An 11,717-nucleotide genomic window follows, 5' to 3' on the forward strand; every position below is an offset into this window, starting at 1 on the left:
ACGCCCACTCCCAGCCTTTCAAGCCCCCAAACGGATTCGATTGTTGTTTCGTGGGGCTTTTTTTTTTCTTTTCTTCCTCCGAACCTCCGAAGTGTTCTCCCTTCCCATTGGCCAAAGCTGCCCCTTGACGCCACCCTGGCCTTGTTCGCTGATTGGTCCATTCTGGATGTGCCCAAGCCTTTTTCCCAGGGTGTGGCGCCCCCCCCCCGCCCCCAACAGGGTTCTGACCCCTGGCTCCTCCCTTTCCCCCCCCAAGCCCCCCTCTCCGTTCCGAATGGTACCGCCCTGGCTCGGCTCCCCCACGGCCCAGGCCGCTGCCCTTAGGGCCCCCGGACGGGGCGGGGCACGCTGGGGACGGGCAGAGGGCGGTGGTGGCGCCTTCCTGCCGAGCCCGAGGCCGCCCCCGCCACCCTTCTCCTGCCCTCGTACGTCCCACTTTCCCCTGGGCAGTTTTCGTCCTGCCTTGGGAGCCCCGTCCCGTCTGTGCGGGTCCCCCACCGTGGTCTTTTGGTCATCCCTATCAGCAGCGTTAAATCCCTGCCCTCCGCGCTCCACACACGCCCATCCGCCTCCACCCTCGGGTTCTCGCAGCACTCCCTTTCCCTGCGTCTGCTCACCCTTCCCCTCCTGAGCCTGCCGAAGACACGGCCCCCCTTCCTCGAGGACTGTCCATCCCCAGGATCCCCCTCCCTGTGTGTGGCCGTTCCTCCCAACGGCCTCCCCTTCGTGGCCTCCCCTCCCCTTCGTGGCCAGCGTGGTGGAGCACTCCCAGCCCACCCCCCTTTCTCCGTACCCCCGCACTCCCTTCTTATGTTGTCCCTTCACGTCCCCCTCTAAGTCCCTCCCACACCATGCCCACCCCACAGTCGTACCCCTCCCTGCGAGGCGTCCCCCGGCGCCCCTCCCCTATCCCCGCTTGTCTATGCCCCTCCCACCCTCCCCGTCCTTTTGTCTCCTCTTTGGTCTCTAAGTCCCCCGCCCCTCCCTCACTCCCGCCCTCGCTCCCCGCGAGCACGCTCTTATCTTCCCCAGGTCCCAGCGCCCCGCCCCCTGGCCGCGCCCCGCCGGCCCCCTCCCTCCCGCGGCCCCATCTCCGCCCTCCGCGCTCCGCCCTCCCCCCCGCGGCTCTGGCCCGCCAGCCCGGCCGACCTCCCGGGTTCCCGGCTCGCTCCTCCCGCCACCGCCGCTCCCCGACCCACCCTTCCCGGGCCGGCGGCTCGCGCTCCCGCGCGCTACCCCCCTCCCGCACACGCGCTCCCTCCGCCCCGCCCCGCCCCGCCTCGCTCGCTCTCTCGCCCAGGCCGTGCAGCGGCCCCGGCCCGGAGCTGCACGCAGCCCGCCCTCGGGGGAGCCTCGGCGCTCCGGGCCCACGGGCACCTCACGGGGAGGCGCATGACCCGGGAGTGCGGACCCGGGCCGGGTCGCCCCTGCCCAACCCGGCCCTCGGAAGCCGCCAGGGACGCAGGCCGCCCGTCGGAAGTGTTTGGGCGACGGGCGGGCCGCGGCGCCTCCCGCAGCCCAGGCCTGGCTGGAGCGCCAGGGGAGACACCACGACCGGACCGCCCGGGATGGCCTTACCCGAGCCTGTTCCCGGCTCCCTCCTCCCTAAACCTGTGTCATCCACGCGCCGCACGCGCACCTGGGACTCGAAGCTAGAGGGACGGGGGTGGGGGAGCCACCCCGAAAATTCTACGAGGCACCCAAGCTGCGGGCTGTGAGGCCCGGCGAGGCAAGGGCCAGTGACACGCCAGGCCACCCAGGCAGAAAGGGCGCCTCGGCCCTCGCCTCCTGGCCCTCGCCTCCTGGCCCGCGTCTCCCCACCACGACGCACAGAGCGACGTTGCCTCTGGCCCTTTGTACTGACCTGTGCGTGGACGACTGGAATAAACCCTCAATACGGGGTTGGGGACACGGCTCACGTGCACAGAAAACCCAGCCATATGCCAATAGGCACTTTTAAAAAATGTCTGTTCGATGATGTCCTAGTTGACCATGTTTCCTCGCCTGAGCCTCTTCTCCCCAGCCCTCACTTACTCTTAGCTATTTACCCACCAGACTAGAAGCTCTTTGAAGGGGGCCCTGTTAGTGGCTGGGGCTCAATCAATGGATCCCTTGTGATGGGCGGACAAGTGTATGTATTTGTTAACCCGCCCGCCTTTGGGATCTGTGTCATTATTGTGTGCCTTAAGGTTGTAAACTTGGGAGGGCCTGAACCGGGTAGGGATTACTAGCTCGTGCCAGGCACAGCATGATGCCCAAAGAGATGGGCCATGAATGTTTTTTGACTGATGGAGTTAATTATGCGGGAGGCAGATGCTTACCTCCTCCTGGTCCCCAGAACTCTGGGTTCCAGAGCTGGATGTCCTGAGCAGGGAAGAAACTAAGGAGCTTCCTTAGCTCATTCCCAATCTGAGACTGATTTGCTGGGGCCAGATCCGGTTGCACTCACCATCAGAACACACTAGGTGATGTGACTTTCCAGTACTTAGGAATGAGTTTTCAGGGAGCCATGAAGTCTCCACTTTAACCCCCATCAGTTTGCAACTGGATCTGGGAGGAAGAAAGTAGCACGTTTTTTCTCAGTGTGAAGCTAGCTGTCTCATATAAGGATCAAACCTGTAGCTCTTCATCCATTTACCGCAAGGTCAAGCTGAACCCCAATCTGCCAGAGGAAGAAGGCTGCAAACAACTGGACACGATCAACAGCATTTCGCTGCAGGGGAGGAAGGACAGTGGAAGTGCTCCTTCCTCCCGTTTGTGGATGCAAGATCCAGCCTGTACTTTCCAGTGACTCATTTGCAACCTGGTCACTTCATTCAGTGCAGCTCCCTGCCCGCCTCACACCCTGTCCCCAGACAGACAGGTCCTCTCTTTCCTCGGCCCTACACTGTCTTCACCCAAGCCAGCCTGCTCTGAATGGACATGGTCAGTGATCCAAGCAGAAACTGAAACAGTAACAATTGGACAGTGTCAAGAGACTCGGGCAGAGATGCCTCTGAGCGCCCGGCCTCCTCCTCTGCCTTGGCACAGATGTTCTTATTGTCCTGGAAGGGAATAGGAAATTCCCTCCCCAAGCGTGGAAAGGGGGGGGGTGCTCCAGGGTTTAGTCCCCAAGAACAGAGTTGACCGCCCCAGCCCAGCCTCTCTGCCTCCTAATTATTCAGAATAGGACTGTCACCATTGCTCTTCCTCATCCTAGTCAAGGCTGGCTCCCTGGGCCATTTGTCCCCCTCACCAAGGAGATTAAGGGGAGTGGGACTAGAGCTGCCGGAGAAGATTACTAAAATCTCCGTGGCTCTCTTTAGGGACCGTTAGCACATCAAAATACATATTTGGAAAATGCTCACAATTAACACTGGGAAAAAAACCAGTAAACACAGTGTCACTTTGCCAGGCTTAACAGTTTTGTTTTGTTTTGTTTTGTTTAAATGCTAATGGCCTCAAATGGGGAGCAGCATCCATCAGTTAAATAAACAAGCCATTAGACTGAGCCTAGAAGTGTCAACACATGACTAATCTACTAATTGTGAGCTAGTGAGGAGTGAGGCAGCAAAGCATGCTGGAGACTGTGGAGTAGGCAGCTGAAACACACAGTATGCGGCTTTTAGAGCCAATGAGACCTGAGTTTGAGTCCTACCTCCACCACTTGTTAGCTGTGTGGCCTTCTGTTTCTTACTCTGTACAGTGGGGACAATAGCAATACCTACATCATAGGGCTGTTGGGGGGATGAACTGAGATACTAACAATCTAAGTTCTTGGTACTAAGCCTGCCACATTGTAAGTGTCCAATACCTGTTAGCTATTATTGATAATAATAAAGCACCTAGCAAATGGTAGACATTAAAAAAAATGTCGGCAATAAAGATGAAAAAGAAATCACTTATGGTTGCTAGATATTAGCCATAAAAGGTGAACGAGGACCCCCAGTGGGAACCCTGGTGTCTGTCCCCACACTCTCCCAAATATAACTGGCAAAGGGATACTTTTGGTTGGTTAATTCCAACTTTCAAGGCCATCCCTTTAACCTGGGAATAGCCCCAGCCTTAAAGATCACTGTCCTCTCCCAGGTTTGCTGAATTCTGGGGACTTCTCTCCTGACATCTGCCAAAGAAGCCTGGGTTAGGCTGGCCCTTGCAGGTGAAGACCAGCCTGACAGCATCCTGGGCATCCTTCCCCAGCCAGACAGACCTGTCCTGTAAAGAGTATTCTATCTAGATCATTCTTGCTTGTCTCTGTCCTGTTGTGTGTGGCGACAGGTGCGATTCACAGTATTGAGCGGGGCCATAGTGAGGAGGAAAGAGGGCAGACAGGGGTACACAAGGCCCCCAAGAAAAATAACTGTGACCTAGACAAAGATGTTGGTCTTTGCTTCCTTGCCCCACCCTCTCCTTTTGAAGCCCATTGTCTTCCCTGTCACCAGCCAAGAAGGTCTGTCCTCAGCCAAATGGAGTTTTCCTCTTCACTGATGCTCCCCTCTCCCCTCATCCCTTAGTTTCTTTTGGAGAGTCTTGCTCTCCATCTGAAAGATTGGTAAGTACTAGTTTAGGTAATTCTCTCTACACAGGTAGAGAGTTAAGCTAACAGTGACTTAACATGCCACCTCCTCCCCAGGTCCTCTAGTTACATAGCGCCCTCTTTAACTTAAAAAAAAAAAAAAAGTCCTCAAGGTGCCTAGAAAAAAATGAAAACAGATCACAGGGGATTTCTAGGCCTTAGGCTGAGGTGGCATGGGAAGGAGAAAGCTTTCACCCTTCATTGTCCATTATGCTGTTTTGCCTGCTTGTATGGTCTTTTTTTTTTTTTAAAGATTTTTTGTAATTTTAATTTTAATTTTTTAAGTTTATTTTTGAGAGAGCACTCACCTGAGCGAGGGAGGGGCAGACAAAGAGGGAGACAGAGAATCCCAAGCAGGCTCTGCACTGTCATTGGAGAGCCTGATGTGGGGCTTGAACCCACAAACCTTTGTGATTATGATGAGCAGAAATCAAGTCTGACACTTAGCTGACTGACCCCCGCCCCCCGCCTGCTTGTTATGTTCTACCTTGAACTCAGGCCACCAAGCAGACTAACCAGACCCCACCAGGCACTTTTCTCCCCAGTTCTACACCTGGAGCACCCCCCACCCAACCCCAGCAACACAGTTAGTTCTCCAGCTCCATTCTCCATCATCCACATCTCCCAGCTGAGGCCTGAACGAGGCCCCTTCCCTGCTCTGCACTTAACTAGCAAGGAGCAGATTAACTTGATCAGTTAAGCCCTCTCCACGACTGCTAATTGAGTGCTAAGGAGTTAAATGTGTTCTCCCTCCTGCCACACCCAACCGGACCCCATTTCTCGACGCACACCAGTCACGTTCTGTTCCAGAGTCTGTGCTATTGGCAACTGTTCTCTGAGCCTGGGCCACTGTAACCAGGCCCCCCACCCTGTTCTCAGCAAATCCAATTCTCTCTCTCAGAGGACCGACTGCACTGCCCCTGCCGCCAGGAAGTGGCCCACAATGCTGCAGGTGAGGTCACCTTGCCCTCCAGCCTGGGTTTACTGTACTTCATAGTCCTCTTTGAGGGCCTCCTTGCACATTCTGCCTGACTTAAAAATTAGGTGCTGGCTTGCTTCTCTCCTATGAGATAAATGTAACCTTCTCATGTACAAGAAGTACTTCTGTTACCTTTTATAGTTTGTTTGGATTTCAGACCTACACTAAGAAATGGGTCCTCCAATGAACCCCCATCACCTGGATTCCACAGCTGTCAAGCTTTTGCCACATTTGTTTCTGCTTCATGTCTGTGTCCCCCTCCCATCCAAACAGTGCCTAGCACTGCCTTGAACAGCACTTTCAACAAAGGAGCTGGGACTTGTTTGGAGATGGAGATTGAGGCTTGCAGGGCAGGCTCCTGGGGATGACATGGGCTGGGGGAGAGGGCAACGAAATTAAAAAGCTGTCCATGCCCCAGTACCCGTAATGAGCCAGGCGCTCTACAGTTTATCTCATTTCACCCTCTCCACAACCTTATGGGGTAGGTACTGCTATCCCCATTTTACAGATGAGGAAAGGAGGCTCAAAGAGGTGAAGGGGCCCCCCAGATGCGCAGTGACAGAGCTGGGATTTGAATCCAAGTCCTGTGCCATCCTCACTGTGCCATGCAGTCTGCCTCAAAGAGTGCCAAATGGGCTGCCACCTGCTCTGCTTCAGTTTTACAGAGTACAAGACATGCTTTGTGTGTGCCCTTACAGAGTAGTGTGCATGCACACACGCACGCAAACCCACGCAGCGGGCATGTTCACAGTAACATTGTAAAATAAAATAACACACTGAGTTTTATCTGTGAGATCAGTCTGCTCATTTTAGAAGTTACCCCTTAGCCCTGCAAGTATGGAGGGGGAAGTGGGAGGGGGCAGAGGGCTGAGCCGCGCACGTGCGTGCGTGTGTGTGTGTGTGTGTGTGTGTGTGTGTGTGTGTTTGGCCCAGGGGCTGAGGGAATTGGGGAAACCTCCCCCACAGTCTCAGTCTCCTGGGGCCATATCATTCTGAAAAGGGAAACAAAGTCTCTTTCCTCTCTCCCACCAGTACAGTACATTCTCTTCAGATCTCCACAATGACCTTGCATCCAGCACCCTCCTCTTCACCCATGCTGCCTCCCTCAACAAACATTGCTCTTTGCAGCCTTTGTTCTTTTGCACAACCCCTCACCCCACACGGATGGCTTCACGGTGTTCCTCCAGCCTGGGCTACCCTCCCCACCACTCTCCAAACCTAAATTCTCCAAGTCAAGATTCAATACTCACCTCCTCCTAGAAGCCTTCCCTGATTCCAACCACCTCTCATCAACTTTTTCATCTGATCTGATTTTTTTACCTGAATCTCGAAGTTCTGCGCTCCAGCCTTGTTCTCTAGTTGTTTCTTGTCAGCTGTTTCCTTGACCACACTGTAAGCCCTCTAAGCTCACAGTTTCAGCTACAGAAAAATAAAGTCTTTCAAGAAAGACATGTGGTCAGCTTCCTTTTTCTTCCCATGGTCCTCTTGCTTCCTCCATGTTGTTGCTTGGGTTTCCCGCTTTGCTGCCACTGGCATCTCTTCTACAAAGATAATGAGGTAAAAAGGAGATTCAGATGTTTACCCTGATCTTTCCTTTTTGTTTTTTCATTCTTGTCTTTCATTTGCTCAGGTGGGCAGAGGGCTAACTGGGGTCTGAAAAGCCTTAAGCCACAGAAAATTCACCCTGAAGCTACTAAGTTTGCAGGTCTTTTTTTCTAAGCATTTGTGGGAGGGAAAACAAAATCTATTGGGCATGTTAATGCCTGCAACACTACCTCCCACTTCCCTCCTCTATATCTACTTCACCTTCCCCTGTCTCCATTTCCTTACCCCCTTCCTGCAAAAACAAAAACAAAAATACAAAAAACCACAGACAAAACAAAACAAAAACAACCTCCACCACACAGACACTATTACAGCTAGAAAGAGCACGCTTTCCAGATTTTAGGAGAACAGCGCATGGAGGTATTGGAGGACAACGTTCTACAGGCTCTGAGATGGGGCCACCTCATGCCACCAAAGGAATGCTTTCCACTTAGCAAATTGCTGGGCACTGAGGGGTCACCTCAATCTTTGAGCAGTGACTGTTGGGATAGGCTCTCCTGCCAGGCCAGGGAGGATTGAGAGGCAAGGATTGAGCCCCCTTCCCCCCCCCCCCCAATTTAAGCGGAGGGCTGAGCAGTGTCCTGGCCCTTAAAAAGGTCTAGGCTAAATGCCCAGCCTTCCAGTGCCTGTCAGTAAAGTCACCAAAACTTACTGTAACTCTCATAGTTACCTCTGCTTCCCTCCCAGCTGAGCCTGGAACCAGAGATGCTGCAGGAACATTGTGCTCAATTCTGTCTTGTGCATTCTCATATATCCCAAAGTTATGCTGCCCCATTGTACAGATGCGGGGGGAGGCGGGGGCTGAGGCACTGAGGGAGAGACATGACTGGTCCAATTATCTCGCAGGAAGGGAAATTCCTTTCTAGCTTTGCTGACCTCTTTATCCCTGGGGGAGTCTCTGTCACCTCCGCTAGGGTTCCTAGCACTGAGGAGTTATGACAGAGCTTCCCGGAATGGAGGTGAAGAGGGATGGTCCATTCCTTTCTGTCACTCCAGTTCCTTTAACCGGGCGTCCTGGGTCGCATCTTCTTTTCCCTCGATCTTTTCTGGCGCTCCTCCACAGCTCTCAACACGCCCCGCCCCTGCGCCCCCGCCCGTTTCCCAAAGGCCTTTCAAGAACCGCCCAGTACGAGGCCACTCCCTCCCTCGGCTAAGTTGGGGACCCAGCGAAAGGCCTTTGGGCTTTGCCCTTCTGATCCAGCCTGTTGAGAGCCCCAAATAGCCACATGGAGTAGTGAGAGAGCTATTCTCGAGAGAAGCCAGTCTCTCCTCAAGTTAGAATGCAAGCTCTAAGCATCCTCCCTTGGAGCCACGGACTTGCCCTTGCCCTTCTAGTTGAAAGGTGCCTACCTGCCTGCCTATAAGAAAGTGCCTCCCTTGACCCTTCGGGGGAGGAGCTTGTACTGATTCACATATATTCTGCATATGTCCCCCTTTGGAACATACAGATTTGTATGATCGAGGATGGAGGGGTAAGGTGGGGGAAAGGCTCATTGTACAACACAGATGAGAATTCATGCTCTGGACTGTGTGTGGAGTTAAGGGGTGTGTTGGATTAACCCCGAGAGGGTTCAGCCTGTGGCCAGGGTGAGAACCAGGATTAGAAGTCAGGGCAGTTGTCTCATCTTTGAGGCATCCTTTTCAAGAATGTCCAGTCCTTGTCAGGAGCTGGATTTAACTGGGATCCCTTGTTCTAAGAGGCAGTGAAAGATCCCTAGAGTTGGCGTGGTGTCAAGCAAGTCACTTCCCCTCTTTGATCCTCAATCAGTTTTAATCTCCAAGGTTCCATCTACTTCTGAGAATGTACTACTCTGGGTCTGTGGGAATATTTAAAAAGTTGTTCTGTTGGTCTTGTAGTGTTAAAAATAAGACAATGTAAAGGAAAGGAAAGTGAAAACATGCAAAGTACAAAAAGAAATGAAATACTACTTTTTCTCCATTAAAAATATCAAAGTATCACATACTCATTGTAGAAATTTTAAAAATACAGAAAACTATAAAGATCATAGAAATCATTTGTAATCCCACCACATAATTTACCATCATTAACATTCCAGTCTTTTATTTGTATTTATTATATATTTTAAATAAGAATGGAAGTATGCTGTATATAACTGATCTGTAAATTGCATTTTCCAAATAACATGTATATTGCATTTTTAAATGTCAGTAAATATCTTTGAAAACATGATTTTTTGGGAGCACCTGGGTGGCTCAGTCAGTTGAGCGGCTGAATTTTTTTTTGTTTAGTGTTTATCTATTTTTGAGAGGGGGAGAGAGAGAGAGAGAGAGAGAGAGAGAGAGAGAGAGAGAGAGAAAGTGAGAGGTGGGGAGGGGCAGAGAGAGAGGGAGACCTAGAATTCCAAGCAGGCTCCAGGCTCTGAGCTGTCAGCACAGAGCCCATCACAGGGCTCGAACTCACAAACCGTGAGATTATGACCTGAGCTGAAGTCAGATGCTTAACCGACTGAGCCAACCAGTAGCCCTGTGACTAACTCTTGATTTTGGTTCAGGTCGTGATCTTCAGGTTCGGTTCATGGGATTGAGCCCCATGATGGGCTCTGTGCTGTCAGTGTGGAGCCTGCTTGGGATTCTCTTTCCCTCTCTCTCTCTCTCTCTCTCTCTCTCTCTCTCTCTCTCTCTCTGCTCCTCCCCTCCCCCAAAATAAATAAATAAAAACTTTAAAAAACCATGATTTTTAGAGACTCCATACTATTATTCCATTCAACGAATGTGCCATAATTTATTGCCCTATCATTTGTTGGGTATTTAGATTGTTTACCCTTTTTCTGTTATTATAAATGTATAAATGTAATTCCTTGTGAACACCCTTTGTGAATATCTGATTTTAGGAATAACTGGATCAAGATGTATGCACATTAAAATTTTATGATGGAAACTTTTAAACATACACAAAAATAGAATAGTATAACAGACTCCCATATACCCATCTCTTAGTTTCAATAATTATCAACTAATGGCTAATCTTGTTTCACATACACCCTTACCCATTTCTTCATACCAATGGATTATTTTTGAAGCAAATCCTGGACATCATGTAATTTTAGTATATGTATTTTAAATATTTTGACATAGTGCAAATTGACTTATTAAAATCTTTTTTAATGTTTATTTATTTTTAATTTTTTTTTCAACGTTTATTTATTTTTGGGACAGAGAGAGACAGAGCATGAACGGGGGAGGGGCAGAGAGAAAGGGAGACACAGAATCGGAAACAGGCTCCAGGCTCTGAGCCATCAGCCCAGAGCCTGACGCGGGGCTCGAACTCCCGGACCGCGAGATCGTGACCTGGCTGAAGTCGGAAGTGACCTGGCTGAAGTCGGAAGCTTAACCGACTGCGCCACCCAGGCGCCCCAATGTTTATTTATTTTTAAGAGAGAGAGAGTGTGTGTGTGTGTGAGCGCATGCAAGGGGCAGAGAGAGAGGGAGACACAGAATCCAAAGCAGGCTCCAGGCTCTGAGCTGTCAGCACAGAGCTTGTCACGGGGCTCAAACCCACGAACCATGAGATCATGACCTGACCCAAAGTCGGATGCTTAACCGACTGAGCCACCCAGGCGCCCCTGAGCTATTAAAAGATTTTACTAGTCTGCACTCCAACCAGAGTATTCACACCAGCTTTATCCATAATATACCAGTCACCACACACTGGAAACAACCCAAATGATTATCACCAGGTGAATGAATTTTTAAATATGGTATATTTATTACAACAGAACACCCCCCAGTTGTGGAAAGGAACAAACTACTGATACACGCAACAATATGGATAAATCTCAAAAACGTGATGCTAAGTGAGAGAAAGCAGACCAAAATACTACATAGTGTATAGCCCTATTATATTAACGTCTAGAAGATACAAATGAAACCATAATGACAGAAAGCAGATCAATGGTTACCTGGGGACAAAGATGGAAGAAGAGATGTACTATACAAGAGAATGAGCATAGTTTTGGGGGTGATGGATATGTTCTATATCTTAATTGTGGCAGTGGTTTCATGGCAGGATTTATATATCAAAACTCATTAAATTGTACCATTTAAATGAATGTGGCTAATTATCCCTCAATAAAGCTGGTTCCCTAAACTGACAGAATATTGCTGAAATAAATAAATAAATAAATAAATAAATAAATATTATTAAAATAAATAAAAATGTATGCATATATTTGCCACCTTGATGAGTAAAAAAAGTACATGTTGAAGGCACTTGGCTGACTCAGTCAGTAGAGCATGTGACTCTTGATCTTGCGGTTGGGAGTTTGAGCCCTACATGGGGTATAGAGATTATTTAAAAAATTGTATCTTGGTATCTCAATATTTGATTTGTGCTTCTTTAGTGATATTGAATATTTTTCCTAGTTCAATGGCCATTAGTATTTCTTGTTTTGTGAATTGCCAATTTCTGTCCATTGCCTAGTTTTCTAATGAGATTTTGTTCTTTATCTTGTGGATTTGTAAGACTTCTTTGTATATCAAAGCTACTACAATTTTGTCATATATTGCAAATACTCCTTGTCATTAGTCCTTGTAATTTTCCTTAGGGTGTTTTTTTTA

The 11,717-nt window shown here is 50.0% G+C and overlaps 1 long non-coding RNA gene across 1 annotated transcript in view; it reads right to left on the reverse strand.

Moving 5' to 3' along the window:
- The window catches only part of LOC123383371, a 30,916-nt gene extending 22,731 nt beyond the window's left edge, over positions 1-8,185 (reverse strand). The window contains exons 1-2 of the long non-coding RNA XR_006593043.1: positions 7,810-8,185; positions 6,855-7,075 (exon numbers count right to left, since the gene is read on the reverse strand). This is a non-coding gene — a long non-coding RNA (uncharacterized LOC123383371). The remainder of the gene's footprint in view (positions 1-6,854; positions 7,076-7,809) is intronic.
- Positions 8,186-11,717: the final 3,532 nt, after the last annotated feature.

The sequence above is a fragment of the Felis catus genome, chromosome X (genome assembly GCF_018350175.1).
Source record: "Felis catus isolate Fca126 chromosome X, F.catus_Fca126_mat1.0, whole genome shotgun sequence".
In the NCBI taxonomy this organism is placed as follows: domain Eukaryota; kingdom Metazoa; phylum Chordata; class Mammalia; order Carnivora; family Felidae; genus Felis; species Felis catus.